This window comes from Ambystoma mexicanum, chromosome 4q, assembly GCF_040938575.1.
Source record: "Ambystoma mexicanum isolate Mex_15411 chromosome 4q, UKY_AmexF1_1, whole genome shotgun sequence".
In the NCBI taxonomy this organism is placed as follows: Eukaryota; Metazoa; Chordata; class Amphibia; order Caudata; family Ambystomatidae; genus Ambystoma; species Ambystoma mexicanum.
In genome coordinates, this window is record NC_090928.1 from 563,159,982 (window position 1) to 563,179,571 (window position 19,590).

The following is a 19,590-nucleotide window of genomic DNA, read 5'->3' on the forward strand; positions in this document are numbered from 1 at the left end:
GGTATGTTGGTAGCTGTCAGTCCCAAGAAATTGAAGCACAGACACAAGCTTCACTAGGGGAGGTACTGCCGTGCTGGTGGCTATGGGGCTGCATATGTCGCCCTGGATTGTGTCCAGCAACTGGGTGATGGTTGCCCTGTCCAGCCGATATTCTGTCACCAACTGACCATCAGTTAGGGCCCAGGGTGTTGGCCTGACCCTGGGGATGGCTGGCCGCCTTGCTGGTGCTGCTCTCCTCCTCCTTCTCCTCATCCCCACTGCCCCCTGCACTTCCAGGGCCCTGGCCTGGTTGACTGGCCTCTGTAGCTCCAGGCGCAGCAGGTAGAAGTCGACATCAAGGCTCCCGGCTCCAAATGGCAGCATGGTGTTGGGGAGGGTGTGTTGTGCATGGGTGGGTCCTTTGTAGGCCTCAGATTTGCATTGTCTCCACCTGGGCCCTCATTGCTGTCTCCTCCCTGCTCCTGCTGGTGTAATGGGGTTGGGGAGGGTGTGTTGTGCATGGATGGGTCCTTTGTAGGCCCCAGATTTGCATTGCTTCCACCTGGGCCCTTATTGCTGTGGCCTGTGTTCTGTTACCTCCAGCTTTTTGCTGGAGGCATTTTCGGCAGATTATCCGCCGCTTTTCTGGCGCTAATAGCGCTTACGCCGGACTCGTGATTGATGATGTTTTAGCGCTAAGGGTTCCTGGCGCTGTTATGGCCGGCGCTTGTACAGCCGGCTGTCCTTGCGCCGGCTGTTATTGCGCCGGCTGTTATTGCGCCAGCAGTGTTTGGAGTCGTGATCCGACGGACCCTTAATATCGGCGCTAAGAGCGTTACCGCCGATTTTAAGGGTTACCGCCCAAGTCGTGATGAGGCCCAATGACTTGAAAACCTCTGCACTCTTTTACTAGCAATTTGAAGTTGACAGTACAAGTCACCTTTGGTGCCTGGTGTACTGGAAGTCAATGGACCTCAACTTTATTCTTGGAGGACATAAGGGAGAAGAACCGCCAGAAAGACACGGAGTATGGAATTCTAATGGTTGGGCATTTACAATAAGATTAATTGACACGAGCGTTGTGGCCCTTCTCAGGCACATGAACTTACACAATGCCCGCTTCCCCTAATGAAAACCCTACTCCCTCCACCTTCTCTGGAAACAGGCTCAGTTCACCAAGTTTAAAAGGGGAAAAGACCCATAAACCATGGCATAGCAGGAACGTACAACACGATCCATGCCACTCTCACGCTTGTGCCATCTAATCACCATGTAAGCAACCGTAAGAGAGAAATGTAGCGCCAGACCGGCATGCAGTACCTCTGGCACATATAGCCCATTATGAGTAAGGGATAACAGGAGTGTGAAAACCTGGAATGCTTGCGGCAGTCCTAGCATCATTTGCAAATAAGTCAAACATGTCTGGTCTGTTGCCATTAGCCTGGTCTGGCATTCGCCAACCGAGGGGAATACACAGAGCACCTCACCCCCTGTGGGGAATCTACTCCCATCGAAGCTAAGAAATGTGCAGAGAATGAGAAACACGCAAGCTTGCCATGAGTTGTTGATGGATTCTTCACACTGATCCAACTTTTTCCTCCCACTGCACGCTATGGGCATGCTGCTGTGCTGACACTGAGGACATAGACCTCTGGCCGACCTTTATCCACCGTCTGCAAATGAGGCGCTCCCCCACTCCTCTCCTGGGTGCCACCTTGCCCACCCACCTCAGGGTACTTTTTGGGCCCACCTACATACTCTACTATTTCCTTTTCTGTGTTTTGAAAATGCTATGTTTCCCTCCTTTTCAGTGAAAATATTTTGTGAGGTTACTCCACACTTCCCCAAACTTCAATATTTGTCCTCATTTGTGTTCTTTCTTTACAACAGAACATTACAAGATTTGCTTTCAAAATGCACACCATTCATCTTTTGGTTCAAATTATTTGTAGGCGATGCGCCAACCGCCTCTCCACAATTGTTTCATTATCCTGCTTTTACACATACTCGGTGGAAATTACGCAGCTTTTTATGAGCCCATTCTATTTGCAATGAATTACAGGGGATGTAGCAGGAGATGCTTTGACCACTACTAGTGTGCAGGTGCTGTTGACCTTTAAGTCATGGCACTAGAGGTGGTGATTCTGCAGGTGGGAGTGTAACAGGCAGTTCTGCTGTCATGTGTGCTCAGCTCAGGCAGTTGACAGTGCCCCTGCTGATGTTACAGGTGACGTTACACATGGTGATGTGGCAGGTCCTGCTGCTACGGCAGGTGGTGGTGGTGCAGTTGGAAGTATAGGCACAGGTTTCTGCTGCAAGTGGTGCTCTGGGTGGGGCTTTTACTGAGGTGCTTCTGCACTAGTGCTTCTGTTGCCAGTGGTGGTGCGACATGTGCAGCACTCTGGTATAGTTGTCAGTGCTGCAGGTCGTATTTTACAGAGACAGTGCTCTGCAGCAGTAGCACACATGGAGTTCTCTAGTATAAGTAGCAGTGCTGCAGGCATGTGTTATACTCTATTGCAATTGTTAGTGCTTCAGGTTGTGTTTTACAGATGCACCAGACAGTGCTCCGCCCGTAGCAGTAGCATGGGTGCAGACGTGCAGTGCTCAAGTGTAGGTGGAAGAAGTGGAGTGCTTTTCTGCAGGTGTAAGGCTGTGGCGGAGGCTGAGGTGTGACAATCACAGAGCAGCTACAGGAATCTGTTATCTTTCACAACCCCTCCCTTTCCTTCTTACCTCGCGTGCATCACACAATCTTCATGTCATTCTAACCTGGGAAACCTTGGGGTCGGGGTGGGGGCTGGTGGTGCATAATAGGGGCAATATATAGCCAACCTCTGTGCTAATGTTGCCCCCCTAGGCCTACACCTCAGACCTTGCATGTAGCTCATGAATTTGAAAACACCCAGTTTGCGGTCTGTACCATAGAAACGCTAAATAGTGCACCACTCAATTTGAGAACACCCACTGTGCAGTCAGCACCCGAGATGCCATAGACAGTGTCCCACATACAGTGATAGCGCTCTTTTCATGCGTCCTGCACCCTAGACGAAATATATTCTGCATCAGTGTGATAGCACCCTGTCCTGTAATAGCAGTAGATGCATGCCATGGTATCTGCTCCTTTGATGCTCTATATTCATGCCTCGCAACACTTGTTTATAGGCGCGTTATAAATTCCATATCATATCATATATGATATAGTGCCCTGATGTGATGGTCTCACCCCATGTTGCCGACACATAGATGATAGTGATAGCCCTCTTCCATGCGGTCTGCACCCTAAACGCTATATAAAGAGCACCGCTGTGACATTCAGTCCTCATGTGGGCTGTACCTCACAGCAGCACTGTGATGGCAATCGGACCATGCTGTCTGCCTTACATGCTACCTTCTCCACCACTGTGTCATCATGCGATTGGCGCCACTGTGATAGCACTCCCTGGCTGGACACATGTAGTACACCACTGCGATAATGCTTCCCCATGCAGTCTGCACCTCACATCAATGTGATCAGGTAACACCCACCCTGCACTCAATGCTATAGATAACAGTCTTTGCAGGCAGCCTGTTACTGGGTCTGCCACTTAGATAGAGGTACCGTATACTGAAAGTACTGTGCTCTCTAGTGTAGTTGTTGGTGAGTCTGGTGTTGTTCTTCAAGGAAATAGTTGTGCTTCCAGAAATGCTGCTGCATGCAGTATTGTTGCAGGGAACACTGTGGTGCTCTGCTTCTGGGGGGGGTCGTCGACATGGGTTTGGAGGGGGGTCGGAATAGGACATGGGTTTTGGAGGGGGGCCCCCAAGGCTGTCTGTGCCCTGGGCCCCCAAAACTGTTAAGATGGCCCTGACCTTGGTACGTAGCATGAAGTTGGTAAGAGAATCAAAGAAATCAACAAGGTAGGTAGATATGCTGAACAGTTTGGGGGGTTTTACATAGTGCTTCTGGCGAGCTGAGCAGTAGCACCTCTCGGTTGTGACTTCGTAGGAGAAGGCTACCTAATATTTCACTATAGAAGAATAAATGTTGAAAAAAACGCAGTGTAATTTGTAAATAGACAATTGATGATAATATCTCTGTTAGTGTTATTGTTAGGTTAGTTGAACCATATTTGAGAATCATCTGTGTTCATTTGGAAGTATGTAGAATAAATGGTAATAACATAACCCACTCGAGAAAAGCAAACGTTAAATAAAATAGCCAGGGAGGGGATCCACATGTTAGGGATGGGGGGAAGGTATTGCGTGATGTGCCCACGTTTCACTCTGGAGTTTTGTTCTTGCTACATGGATTTCACTCTGAAGCTAGCCATGCCTGTAGTGCTGCTTGCTTTTTGTTATATATGGTCGATTAAATGTTGTATTGAACTGTGCAAGATGGTGCTGGCAAGACTACAAGGATTGGTACACACTATTGGTTGATGTCCGCCTTATGTTAATGTCTTCTCTGACAGTATATTATTGCAGTTATCCTGCTCTTTAAGAGACATAATTCAGATATGCTTCAATGAATTTATTTAGCAGTTTATCAGGATGACTTCCATAAAGAAGAGATAGTTCAGATTAATCAGCCATGGGATTCTTTAATAATGGTGTTTTTATCACAGCTGTAATGTCGTCTGGGACAAAGCCATTAGTACATTATAACATAAAGACCTGAGTGAGTGCTGGAATCAGTGTCATCCAAAGATCTTTTACAAAGGAGACTTGGCAGGGCATGCCCTGGGCCATTAAGGTCTTAATTTCCTGTTCAGTTTAGTTAGCTCATCAATTGACATTTGTGAGAATATATGCAACCTCCACTTTATAATGCAGGCTCTATGGTTGCAGAAGTGTTGGGAAGTAGCTAAGTTTTATTTAAAATCAGAGACCTAGTCAAAATACCTTTGTAAGGGGATAGTGCAGACGAGTGTTCTGTGGAGACACGAGTGATTCCTATCCTGCTTTCCTCCTACGGAAAGGGTTTTTTCACTGCTGACAAGCGTCACCAACCGGCTGGGTAAAGGCTCCTCCTCCAGTGGATGCGAAGCAGAGTGCAGACGAGTGTTCTGTGGAGACGCAGGTGATTCTAATCCTACTTTCCTCTTACGGCCAGTGTTTTTTCACTGTCTGACAAGCATCACCCACCAGCTGGATAAAGGCTCCTCCTCCAGCGGATGCCAAGCGGAGTGCAGACGAGTGTTCTGTGTTTCGTGGAGCCGGGGTAAGGGATACCTCTTGGGACTGGCACCACATATCTGGAACATAGTGAAACATGGTGAGCACCTTCATTAAGCAATTCCACACAAGTCTCTCATCTTTTACGCTCGCTACGTGTCACGCGCCATTTTGACTCTTCTTTTTTTCAGGCTAGGCACTCTTAAACCAAGCGACTAAGAGCAGGGACTACTGGGAGGCTTCCTTTTGACCTGCTGATTGCCTAGCCATCAGGTTCTCTTCTAGCGCAGAGTGAAAGGTAAATCTAAATTGAACCCTAAGCGGGACCACCTGAGGAGTGCAGTCAGGGGTGTTGCTAGGTCTGGAAAAGACCCGGTGCTATGCTGATGTCAGAACTATCGGGACTGGGGGCTTGCTAGCCTTTTGGCTGTAGCTCCTGAGATTCTATCCGATGCTACAACCAAAAGACCAGGAGCTATAGCCCCCTTAGCTCCCCCCTAGCAACGCCTCTGAGTGCAGTACACTTGCCTGGGGATAAACTGTTGGAATCGCACCAGGAGGCAGGGGTACACACTGGTGGGTCAACTGACCAAGGAATACTCACAAAATTCTTCTCTTTGAAGTTGAAAACACTTTACAGCCAAATCCTCTTGGCGAAGCTCCAGTCCAGGAATTAAAACCAATGGAAGAGGGGGCAGGAACGCACCAGGACCTAGACATCTCAGGGTTGGTCCTCTCACGAGTAGAGGCAGAAGCAAGCATACCCCTGATCGATGTTTGTCTCAGCCTGAAAATGAAATTATCGCATGAGCACCTTTCTCCCATGCTTTTTAAAACACAACCAGACACAGTAAATGCGAACCTGGTCACACACTCCCCTGCAAGTTGCCAGGAAGAGACTTCCTTTGTAGAGCACACTCTAGACTCTACATGAATGCGGGGATGGGGGACCACCACTCGTATCCCCAGGGGCGTAGGAGACACATAAAATCTGGGGGGGACGGGACGGCTTCACCAATATTCAGCCCAGCCCATTATTGGAAGTTATATTGGCTTTATTACCAAATCAACACCAACACTAGAACGGTTCATGTTCACAGAATCTCTGACTCTGCCAGTCCTGCCTTTCAGAACAGTGCACGTGTGTGAAGCTCAGGCTGGCGGTGTGCAGCAACTTCTGAATATAATTGAATGTTCTATGTGTGCATATATTTGCTGCTGTTGCTGTAAGAAAAATCGAAGAAGGTATTGTAAATTGGAAGCTTCCTTGAATTGCCTTGAAACAGAGTTGACACAATATGTTTACTAAATGCATTATTTGTGTTAAAAACATTTCTGAAATCTATATTTTTCCCAGGCAGCAATCTCGGCTTGTGCCCGGGGCAGATAGCAATCGTCCAGTATGTACATCATGTTTTTGGGGCAGCGTGTACAGGCTTTTAGGCCTATAAATATGAAGGGAAAATCCAAACTACAATTACCAGACTGCAAGCAATCAAACTGACGTGAATGGATGGACTGCCCTTTCTGCAGTCACGTAGGCGCGTAGGCGATGGTGAGGGGTGCGTAAGATGTTTAGAGTGCATTTCATCACGTTGGTGGGAGTGAAGTCACGCGAATCCGTGCAGTACAGTCGAGCCTATTGCCCTATACAAAAGGTTTTCCACCCCTACCCTCCTCCCCAACAACCTGCCACGCGGCAGCACAATCAGACAAAATTATCAGCCCCATAAGCAGCAGCAACATGATACTACCGCTCATTTGCCTGCACTATGGCTTGCATGATTGCGCTCTCGTTTCCTGGGATGCTCCAGTGCCTTCTCACCCCTACCTCTGACCACCAGAAATGCTCTCTTGCGCCTGCGCACTCAGCACTGCGTTCTGCTTGCCTTCACCACTTTCCATGTCACTATCACCCCAACCATGTCATCACCCCTACCAGCGGTATCATAAACCTTACTGAAGAGCACAATCAACTCAGCACTGCACCCTTCCGCCACACTACCCCTATACCAGTCCCAAACACTAAGGCAGTACTACCCCCAAACACAATCTCATCACTGACCCATGTAGACTGAACACTAAGATGACCCATCTTCTCAGCACCACCCAATACATAACCACAGCCACTTTCAAGAGCCTCACCTCCCTAACAACTCCCTTTCCCCAACCACACAAAATATCACCCTCTCATTCTACTACCAAACCCCACACTGGGCCACCATTTCCACGCACATCCAACCAGCCTCTGCTGAATTGTGCACTAATCAATGCTTTCTCCTTGCCCGCACATGCACTAGACATCCATGACCTCATCACACAACACCACCTCGATGCCCTAGCCATCTCAGAGACCTGTCTGCATGAGACCAGCAGACCCACACTATCCTTAGCCATTCCCCACGGCTACACCATCTATCGAAATGATTGAGAAACCATTAGAGTAGGTGGCGTTGCTCTCATTGGCAGACAATCCCTCCCCATCAGAGACTGTGAAACCAACTTTGATAGTCCCTCAGACATCCTATCTCTTAAATTCTCACCATCTCCCACATGCACCATCACCATTCACTTACTCTACTGCCTACCTGGCCCCCCACAAGACTTTGAACAAAATCTACTGTACATCCTACAGTACACCCTGAAAGCTTCCTGTCAAACTATCCTTCTATGCAACCTTAACCTGGGCCTTTTTTGACCCTAACGACACTCACGTATCCTCACTATCTGATGCCCTCAACATGTTAGGATTCTGTCAATGTATCACCTCCCGTACACATTCCAAGGGACGTATACTTGACTGGATCTCTGACCACAATTGCCAGATCATTACAAGTGCCATCACTCCCTGCACCTGGTCTGACCATAGCATCATCTTTTTATCTAACCCGCACCCTGTCCAAAACAACACAACCTCCAACCCTCTACCACCCACAGTATCACGCAGCTAATGCAAGCTTACGAGGGACAACCTCCTTCCGCTTCTTAACTCCCCAGAGCTCCAACACCCTTTCACAACCAAGCCCAACTTATTCCTGACAACATACACCTCTACCCTCTCCAAAGTGGTGAACTTTTTAGCTCTGCTCAATGCCAAGACAGTAAGACACTAAAATTCTTGGTTCACACCCGACCTCATGGTCATCTGCACGAGGAAGCACCAAGCCCAACTCGCTTGGCAAAAGGACCCATCCAACCTTCTAAAATGAGTTCAGAACTATCGCCAAAGAATACAAGACAGCCATTATCACAGCCAAATCTATCTCTTTTAACACTAGAATATGCAACTCAAAAGAAATATTTAACATTTACAGGGAACTAGAATCTCCCATCTCACCACCCACCATCATCGCCAAAGACGCCTCATGGTGCTCTGACATCCAAAATGCACTCTTAGGCAAAATAGGCTCCCTAAATCAAAAAATTCTCCTTCAACAAGCCACATTCTCACACAAACAAGCAACTACCAATTCCAAGCCAACTCTTCCCCTCCCCACTCCCTCCAACAAACCCTTCGCCTTCACAGACCTCACCGAATGCAAAGTTACAAAACTAATCCAGGACCTGAAACCTTTTAAATGTAAAGGTGATAATGACCCTGCCTCTCTCATTAAAGATTGTGCTGATGTACTCACCCCCATCATCACTGCCTTCACTAACGCCTGAATAACCTGTAGTATCGTACCAGACAGCCTCAAAGAAGCCTGGGTGCTCCTACTTCTAAAAAAGACTGCATTAGACCCAACCATACCTACCAATTACTGGCCAATTACTACAGTCCCCTTCCTTCTAAAAATTCTCGACCGTGCTGCCTACCTGCAGGTTCAGAAATACTTGGAGGACAATAAAATCCTAGGGATCCGCCAATCTGGTTTCCGCCCTGGCCATGGAACGGAATCAGCATTAGTAGACATCAAGAACCAGCTAGATGAGATTAGGGGCAAAGGAAACTGTGCTCTGCTCCTCCTCTCAGATCTATCCACAGCTTTTGATCTGGTCAACCACCAAATCCTCTGCCAGCACCTCTCCACCTATGCAAACCTCTCCCCTGCTGCCGTTGCCTGGATTGCCTCCTTTCTGGAAGGCAGAGTTATGAGCGTCTTCTCTGACACTGCTGAAGTGGGAGAATGGAAGACCAGGCTCCCGTCCTTCACCTCTCGTGCTTGGCCTAAAGGGTCACGACCCAGACACCCGCCGCGAGAAGAGTTTGTCCATTTGCCAGACGACCAGATACCCTGGTACAGGAACATACGGATGTGTCCGTCTACCTGCCCAGCAGCCCGCACTGGCCATGCCGACACCTGCGGCACGGACCAACTAGACTAAAATCTACACGTCGTTAGAGATGCCATGACGACCTAGACAACGGTAAGCACACCTGTGCAAATATATACACTGGACATTCCCGCACCAATCTACACGAAGAATATACTCAGTGCTATGACGTAGGCGACAGGCAAACTCACGGACGTGCATCTTTATTATTTTTATATAGGCTTTCAGAATGCAGAAACGCAAGACGCGTCATGAACTCATCTATAAAGCTTGCTCACGCTTCTCTTAAAACCAGTTACCACCATGAGAGATATAATGAAGACACGATACTGGTCATGGAAATATATGGTACTGTAACCTAACGCACCTGTGCATCAGACGGACCCACTTATACATCAGGCCTGAGTAGGCCTCAAGCAAGAGCTCCCGTGGACATTAACAAAACAAGAGTCAGGTTGCTGATCCTGCAGAATGAGCCCGGCGAAGCAACCAGCCAAGGTCGCAATGTTGCAAACCTACATTCCACGAACAAATCATCAAGGGCACGATGTTGCAACTTCGCACTCTGAGCACCAACGTTAAAGTCACACCTGCAAATTAAACCAGACACAGAGTGGAAAAACAATATTAATTGTGCAGAATTCTGCCTCAAACACGGTCCCACCTCACGTGAATCTGACGAGATGCCAAGCCCAGGAGAAAAGAGGCGTCTGGATCCCTCGTTACGAGACACAGGCAGATACACTTGAAAGGCTCAATGGATATTTGCGACAGTGGCAGCGGTCAGCCTTCCAGCTATGAATAAATCCTCACATTGTCTGCACGTACCCGTAGTGAAACATTGTTGCAAATTGCAGGTACACCGAGAGCTGGGAACAGCGGTGGTCCCAGGCTGGGAAGCTCACGGGTGCACCAATCAGAACATGGGGCTCTTATCAATGACGCCAGTAATATTAACCAATCCTTAGGAGTCTTCATGTAACAATTCTCATGTATCTAATTGTAGGGACAACCCAGATATATCACCTGACTAACCCTCGACCACTAACATTGTTCTCTATACGTGTGCTATATTAACCCTACCACTCGAGCAACCAATTAAGAGTGGCGATAGGTTTTTGTTAACTTTCTAAAGTGACGCAAGTAACGCGTCATAATACAGTAAAAAGGGCCTGCGAGCCCCACAATTGTGTGTGTGTCAGGACGGACGCGTACGCTCCTTGACCCATCCCTGCCGTTTTTATCTAATAAACAGCAGAGTCACCTTGCTTCTTGCGTGTGTCTCATACTCTATCTCATCTGGGATATACGGGAGGAGTTGGGGCCTCCCTGCCCGGAGGTCTGTGGACGGCCCGGCCGACCCCGGCAGAATTTCCCCCCGACAAGTTGGAGGCACTGCTGAGATCTGTTTAAGATCCACCTTTTATTTTTTATTTTTTCCAGGCACTCCCATTGCGAGGAGGCCCGGCGGCGCGGCCCCCTCTGCCGTTGTCCCCTTCTGAGGACTACAGGACCATCGCGGAGCTGCGAGAAGACCGGACAGCGCAATCCGGATATTGGCCCTCGGGAGCCAGTTGAGAAGTATCCCGCCCGCGGTCGGCGAGTGTCCAGACGTGGTCCAGACGAGGGGAGGTGGCGAGCCGCTTGGAGGGGTGCACGCAGTCGAGCGGCCCTGCATCGTGAGAACTTGGTGAGCATGACACGCACAACAAGCAATGCGAAATTGTGAGGGAGGGGGGAGGAATTAAATACGGGAGGTGGGAGGTGTTGTAAAGGTGCGCGGCGACGGTTTGACAACTCAGTGTTGGCAATGGAATGAATGGTAGTAAAACGAGTGCGAGAGCAGTCGGCTATGTCACGCGAAAGAGGGGGGCGGAGCACGAAAAGATCACGTGCGGCCGCTCGTAGACACTGATTGGCCTAGGTCGCGACCACGTGTAAGGGTGGGTGTGTGTGTGGTTTCCTACGATTTGGCATTTATTGATCAATGAGTTGATGAGGATCCCTATTGTTCGAGCAAGAAACTCGATAGGTAGATGACGTTTCCCTGTAGGCGGTAGCTAAACTAGTTGCCCAATACGGAAGATAATTGGCTGGTTAAGCCCTCCTGTTGAGGGGCGTATCACACGCGAGGCGACGCAGCGTGCGCAGTCCGATTATATTATTGATTTGATTACCTTGTTCCAGGAGTGACAGGAAGACAGCTGTAGGGTTAGCGGGGGTAGATTGCAAGTGTATTTTGAACTTAAAGAACATATGAAGAACTTACCAGGAGCTCGAAGAGATCGGTTACGTCACCAGTAGGGCTTTAATAGGATATCACGAGCACAAGGCACATTGGTTTTGAGAGTGGTAGGAAAGAGATATATGGTAAGGGAGCGAGCGGACACAGAGATAAACGATAAACGAGTTGATCGGGGAAGGGAGAAAGGGGAGGGGCGTGGCTGCGCACGGAGAACGCCGGCCACGGCAAGTGTAAAAGGGGGAGGAGAGCGTGGAACCAGGACGACTGTATAAGAGCGTCATAAGGGGTACACAGCCGCAGGGGGCTGTGTGCGCTTCGGCCGCAGGGGGCTGCAAGGGTGTTGTATGAAGAAAGAAAGATAGAAGGAAACATACAAATGTAAAACCCCATATATATTTTTTTATATTATTATTTTTTATTATTTTTTAATTTTGTCAAAGGATTGTCGTAAGTCCCCAAACTTACGGGGCCAGGTAAACAATATAAGGGTATATATTGTAAACTGCTAGTGAGATAACCTGCTACCAGATAGGAGACGGGTGAGAAGTGGAGCGCTACTATGTCATACGGGACAGGGTCGGGAGGGTGGGGGAACACCCTCACTACCCCACTACAACACATATGCACCACACTGCCACCCCATAGGGAGAAACTGATTAAGTACAGCATAGAATGGACCCAGGGGACGGATAACAAAATGTTAACACCATGGCCGCCTAACGGTAGCTTCGATCCATATGCCCAACATTCACTGCTAAACCATCTGCACAATACATACAAGGGGAAGAAGCTGGCAAGCCATGTGGAGGTGTTTAACTTATGGAGGATGTTCCAGGGGTCCCGACCAGGACCAAATGGAATGTTCACTATGGGGGAAACACCAGAAGAAAAAGAGATTAAGAAGGAAGAAGAGGATGGGAAAAAGGGGAGTGAAAGAACAAAGAACACGGGGTACGGAGGAGAGAGAGGAGGAAAGGTCGATTAATTGGATGACATAAAAAAGGAACCAAGCAACGAGATACCCATAACACCGGGAGTAAAAACAGAGGGAGGGGGGTTGTACCCTTTGAGAGGATTAGGAGAAATAGAAGGACACTTAAGGGCGGCTGAAGGATACTCGAACCCGGCATACAGCCCTCCACCATATGTGGCTCATAGAAAGATGCCAGTGGGGGAAGGGAGGATTGGAGAAGAGCAGACTGTAGAGATAGGAAATGATGAGTGGGTAGCTGCACAGATATTATTAAAATTACGAGGTTCACTAACTGGGGAAGAGAGGGAGGTGGTAAAGAGAACAGACGAGGATAGTGCCAGAGAGAGTGAAATGAGGGGGGAAGAGCTATTACGGCGAAAGGAAGAGATTTTGGAGGAAAGATTAGCAAAGCTAAGGGATGAGCAGAATGAATTGATCAAACAGCTCGAGAGGGAGGAAAGAGAGAGAGCGAGGAAGAGAAAAGAAGGCAAGAACGAATTGGACAAATTAAGGGAACGAAATGAGGAGCAAAGGAGAGAAGCTGAAAGGGTAAAAGCAGCAGCAGACAGGGTATCCAGAGTAGTGCTGAGAGAGAAGAAGAGGGAAGAAGAAGAAAAAGAAAAGGAAATGGCAATATGAAAGAGGAGGTTACTATCAGAGACAGCTAAAAAATATGAAGAGGGGAAGGTAATAGAGAGTATAGTAGAAAGAGAAAGGGTGAAATGGGAAAGGAAGAAAGAGGATGAAAGAATACTGGAACAGATGAGCAATGAAGTGATGGAGGAATTGAAAAGGAAAAGGGAGGAAAATAGTAGGGAGATGGAGGAGAGAAGTGAAGGAGGAAGAGAAGAGAGGAGTAGGGAGAGTGACAGATGGGGGAATGTATACAGAAGTAGAGAAGTAGCGACAACATCAGCACTAGGGGGAGGAGTTGGTAACAGTGAAAAAGGGGAAATAGACCTAATAGACCTACAAACAGTAACAATAAAGGGGAAAAAGACGGAGTGGGGGATGCCATTTATGAACGATTTTTGTAGTGAGGAGGAAGAAGGAGTGGAGAGGGAAGGAAGAAAAAGTGAAAGGGAAAGCTTAGATAAGCTATACCTCACTAGAACCAACATAGACTCACCATGGATCAGTAGGAGAAAGGAGGAGCTGGAGAGAAGTGAGGAGGGAGAGCAAGGACTAGTGGAAAGACAAACCCATGAAACCCCACCATCCCCATCCCCATCACGCCCTCCCCCATGGCGCCCTATATGCTCAACCACCTCACGCTCGCTGCGCAGAATAAAGCTCCCGCCCTTCATGGACGAACTGACACCCTATGCATGTCGGCTTAGAGACCTCCCTAGTCGCAGGCAGGACAGACTAATAAACATGCCCACATTAAAAACAGGAAATGACGAAAGGAGGGGAAAGGATGGAGAAGGAGTTGAGGGCAGGGGTAATATGGATGAAATTGAAGAGGTAAAAGAAACGGAAGAAGAGGAGGGGTGTGAGGACTCGAGATTATGGAACGTAAAGGGTGACACAAGACACAATATAATGCCACTGTTGGAGAGAGGAGGGGTTAGACCACAGTATGTCCCTTGGAAGCATACGGATAAAGAAAATATAAAATGTAGGCTTCCATCACTAAGTGGAGGTGCGGGTAAGTGGATATATGAAATGGAAAAACACACCGCAGGACAGAAACTAGCAGTAGGAGATGTAAAGGGCCTGTTAATATCAATATTGGGGGATAGAGCGGATGACATTTGGAAGAGAGCGGGATTCCATGGGGTAACAATAACAAACACATCGCATGATGGGGCACCATTTGCAAACTGCAGACATGCACTATGGCAGGCATTAAGAGTACAGTACCCAGACACATCAGACATAGGAGCAATTACCTCCCGTAAAATGCGTGAGAATGAGGATCCTGTTGATTATATCCAGGATATCCAAGAGAAGTGGCGCATGGAAACTAGAGAACAATGGGATAAAACACCAGCAATATTCTATCATATACTGGTACAAGGGCTCCCAGAAGGAGTTCAGAAACAACTAAAGAAAGTAGTGGGAATGGAAGCAAAACCATGGCCAGAAATACAACTGACCATAGTACATCACTGCAGGACATGGCAAGGAAAAATGAAACAAAAGGAAGAGGACAGGAAAACAGAAGAGGCTAAACTAGTGCAGAAAAAACTTACTAAATACACAATGGAAGGGGCACTAATAACTACGCCCACACCAATGGCCCAAAGCCCCACACAAGTAGTGACTGCACAAGATCCCGCTCAAATAGTACATTTACAGACTACAACACAACAAGTGCCGCCACTGCAATTACACGCACCAAACATGGGAGGAGGATACCCAATGCAAGGAGCTGGGTATTATAATTATAACAGGGGGAGAGGAGGATTTATGAGAGGGAGAGGATACGGATATAACACCCAACAGCAGGTGGGAGGACTTAGAAATTCCTACCCCACAGGGCAACCACAACCAGTATACCAGGACAATACAGGGAGCTTCCCATGGCAAAGCAGGGAACCACCAGTGTGTTGGAGTTGTGGATTATTAGGACACATGTCACGGACGTGTAGGGTCAGGCCAGGAACACCAGCATGGAATGAACAGGTACAACCTAGGATCTCACAAGAACAGCAGGGCATACAGCAACAGCAGACGTTGCAACAAGGAAGTGAACCACAACAACAAGTAACACAACTACAGCCACAAACATATTCACTGCCACAACAACAAGTTGCTATAACACAACAACCCCAAATGCAACAAACACAATTGGGTAGGGTGACGGTCTTGGGACACAACCCTTACACAGGGAATGGCCAATCATTGTACCCTCAATAGGACAGCCCACAGACGGCCTTGGTGTGTCCCATCCTGTCAGTAACACCTAATAGTGCGGAGGAGCCATGCATAGTGGTAACGATAGGTGACAAAAAATTATCATTCCTTGTTGACACCGGGGCAACCCGGTCTTGCATAAGGGAAGGTAAATTTAAGATGTCAGGCGAAGCCATGAACACCCAAGGATTCTCTGGGGCTAAAGGGTTGGTTCCCTTTACTGATAACGTTCCCTTATCTATTGGAGATTATGATCTGTCAGTCCCACTTTTGTATTATAGTGCCTCACCAGTAAATATACTGGGGAGGGACATAATGAACAGGTTGAATATGACAATCTCCTTTACAGAGGACGGCATAATTTGCTCTACTCCAGGGATTAACATGCTCGCAGCACGACAGATTATGCAAGCATACTGTGGACAGACAGCGATTAGGGCGGAGCCAGTAGATGGCGAGCTATTCCAGTATGGAACAGACATGGCATTTGCATGGATGCCAGGGATAGAAGGGAAAATATGGAGGAGGCCAGCAGCCTATCTTTTCCGACCAGAAACACCTGTTAATGAACCAGAAGGAAAGGTGGTTGTAATGGACATTGAGAGCATTATTGCGACAGCTGATTATATTGCTGTGCACGCCCAAGATAAAGAAGGGAGAGCATGGAGGGCAGTGATAGCACTAGCAGAAGGATGTAGGCTGACCCAGGTGTCAGATGAGGAACTGTTCTCAGAAGAAAAGGGGGAAGGTGAAATGGTGTTCATGATGAGTGTAGAAATATGGCTAAGAGTGGCTCACAAACAAGTAGCACAGAAAATTGCAATGGCACTTGAGGCACCCGCATGCACCCCAGTCCCCTTCTTTAAGGAGGATATGTCAAAGGTACCCAAATCATTGTGGACTATTAGCCCTTATGACGTGGGATGCATAAAAAGCATAGGGGGAGTAAGGATAAAATTGAAAAAAGGTGCCATACTACCCAGAGTAAAACAGTACCCACTGTCAAAAGAGGCAGATGAGGGTATATATGAAACCATAACGGCCCTTATAAACAATGGCATATTGGTCCCCTCAGAATCACCATGTAACACGGCTGTGTACCCAGTGCGCAAGGCTAAAGGGGGGTCTTGGTGCTTCATACAGGACCTCAGGCCCTTGAACAATATAGTAGAAGCAGAATATCCAGTAACAGCAAACCCGGCCACGATATTGTGTGGCATTCCAGCGGAAGCATCACGATTTACAGTGATCGACCTTAAAAATGCTTTTTTCTCAATACCATTACACCCAGACTCACAAGATTTGACAAGCTTCACTTATCGAAATACAAAATGGAAACATACCAGATTGCCACAGGGGTATTGCGAATCACCCTCAATTTTCAATAGAGTAATACAGATGGATTTGGGTAACGTTGAAGTGGAAAGCACAGTGTTACAATATGTGGATGACATAATAATTTGCAGTACAAACGAAAGTAAATGCAGAGAGGACTCCTTAAAGATGTTGACAATATTGGCTGAAAAAGGGTACAAGGTAGACATGGAAAAGATACAATACTGCCAGGAACAGGTACTTTACATTGGCCAACTGATTTCCCAACATGGAAGAAAGATTGCACCACAAAGAGCACAGGCCATTTCAAGCACTCCAATGCCACAGACTGTGAGAGAACTGCAGCAATTCCTGGGGCTGTGCAACTACTGTAGAGCATGGGTATTTGATTACAGTTCATACATAGGACCCCTGCTTGAGGGTTTGAGGGAAGCCAATAAAGGGGAGAAAAAGTTGGGGTGGACTATGGAAATGAGGGAGGCTTTTGATGAATTGAAAGATGCGATATCAACTGCTCCAGTACTGGCATCCCCAGACTATGAGCGACGATTTTTTGTATTTTCACATTGTGACTCAGCAGTGATGAAAGCAGTATTGGCCCAAAAAACAAGCATGGGCTATAAACCAGTAGCATTTTACAGTGGTCACTTAGACCCTGTGATGTTAGGTCATTTCCCTTGCGAACAAGGTCTCGCTGCAGCTGCTTTTGCAGTGGAAAAAGCATCAGCAATAACCATGGGGTGTCCAACTACACTGTTTGTGGAACATGCACTATTTGCAATATTGAATAAACCTAAGTCCACTCTAACCACGCAGAGGGCATCAGGTTACAAGATAATTTTGTCTAGAGCTGAACTAGCAATTGTTAGATGTAGCACGGTTAACCCTGCAAGGTTCCTAGCAGAAGTAATTGAGGAGGGAGATTATGCCCATGACTGTACCCAAACAACTGAAATGTACTCATGTACTAGGAAAGTTGAAGAAAACGCACTAGAGGGGGGTGAGATTTTGTTCATTGATGGGTCATCAACTATTGATCAAGGAGATGGGATACGGAGGACTGGGGCTGCAGTGGTAAAAATGATGGAGGCACCGGTGTGTGTGGCTATGAAATGTGTACAATTACCACAGCATTACTCCGCTCAAGCCGCGGAACTGGTTGCACTAATATTGGCATTAAAGGAAAGTTTTGACAAACGAGTAACCATATACTCTGACAGTGCATATGTTACATCCACTGTCCACTCAGGGCTATCAAAATGGAGAAGAAGAGGGTTTAGGAGAGCTGATGGCACTCCAGTGCAACATGCCCTCTTATTGGCTGAACTCATTGAAGTAATAAATGACCCCCAAGAATTAGCCTTAGTAAAATGCACCGCACACACCAATGGTGAAGACCACGTCTCAAAAGGGAATGCAGCAGCGGACGCATATGCGAAATATGCTGCGTACTTTGGTGAGATATGGAACCCCCCAGAATCACAGAGAGGGAGAGGGAGGGGAATGGCTAAGGAGATGTTGATAAGAGAAGGGTACACCCACATCCCAGCCACGCAGATTATGGAGCTACAGGCGGCTGCACCAATGGCCGAAAAAGAAATTTGGGTAAAAAGAGGATGTACAATGTCACCAACCGACGCACTATGGCGCCAGGGTGGCACTGGAAAAGTTGTATTACCATTGGCACTTTTGAACACCGCCCTGAGCCAATTACAGCACCCAGCCCATACAGGCAAGGAAGTAATTGCAGCACGAATTAGAGAAGATTGGTTCTGCCCCGAGTTAAATTCTCATGTGTCGAATTTTATCAGCAATTGTCTCACATGTCAACAGTTTACGGCCGGTCATACCCTAAAAGTGATAAGAGGTACTATACCCCGGCCAGAGGGACCTTTTCGGCATCTTCACATTGACTATGTTGATATGATCAACATATGTCAAGGTAATAGGTATATGATTGTAGTAGTATGCCCATTTTCTAGGTGGATTGAAGCAGGGCCCTGTTCACACCCAGATGCATTTAGAGCAGCCAAATTCCTAGTAAGGGAGGTCTTTCCCAGGTGGGGAGTGTGCGAGGTGTTAAGGTCAGACAATGGCCCGCATTTCGCAAACGAAATGTTCCAGCATATCACATCCTTGCTGAGCATAAAACATAAATTCGCATGTGCATACCACCCACAGGCTAATGGTGTATGTGAACGCCTGAATGGCCTATTAAAGGAGGCAATTGCAAAAATACAACAAACAACAAAGAAAAGCTGGTTGTATTGCCTTCCATTAGCCCTATTTGAATTAAGGAATAGGCCAGGGTCCGACCACCACCTCACCCCTCACGAGGTGGTTACCGGACGTCAAATGCGCCTTCCCCTAACGCCAACGTCAAGGGCATTCACTGATCACGAAAGCACAGCGAGTGTGTTAGGTGATGAAATGTACCAATATGTGTCTTCTTTGATTACTAGTGTTGTGTTTGTGTCTCAACAGCTCGAGCGCACACGGGGCGGGTCTACCAGCAATCAACAAGAAGGCGCCAACACAGAATTGGAAAAGGAGAACTTGTGCAAACTTGCTAAAGGTGACCACGTGCTACTTCGCAATTTCAACAGGAAATGGAACGATAAGAGGTTTACTGGCCCCCAACTGGTAGAGGAAGTATCAACAAGAGCAGTAAAGCTAAAGGACAAGCGTGCCTGGAACCACCTACATGATGTAAAGATCTACAAACTGCAGACCCGCCCCAGCGCCAACGACAGGTCCATTGGGA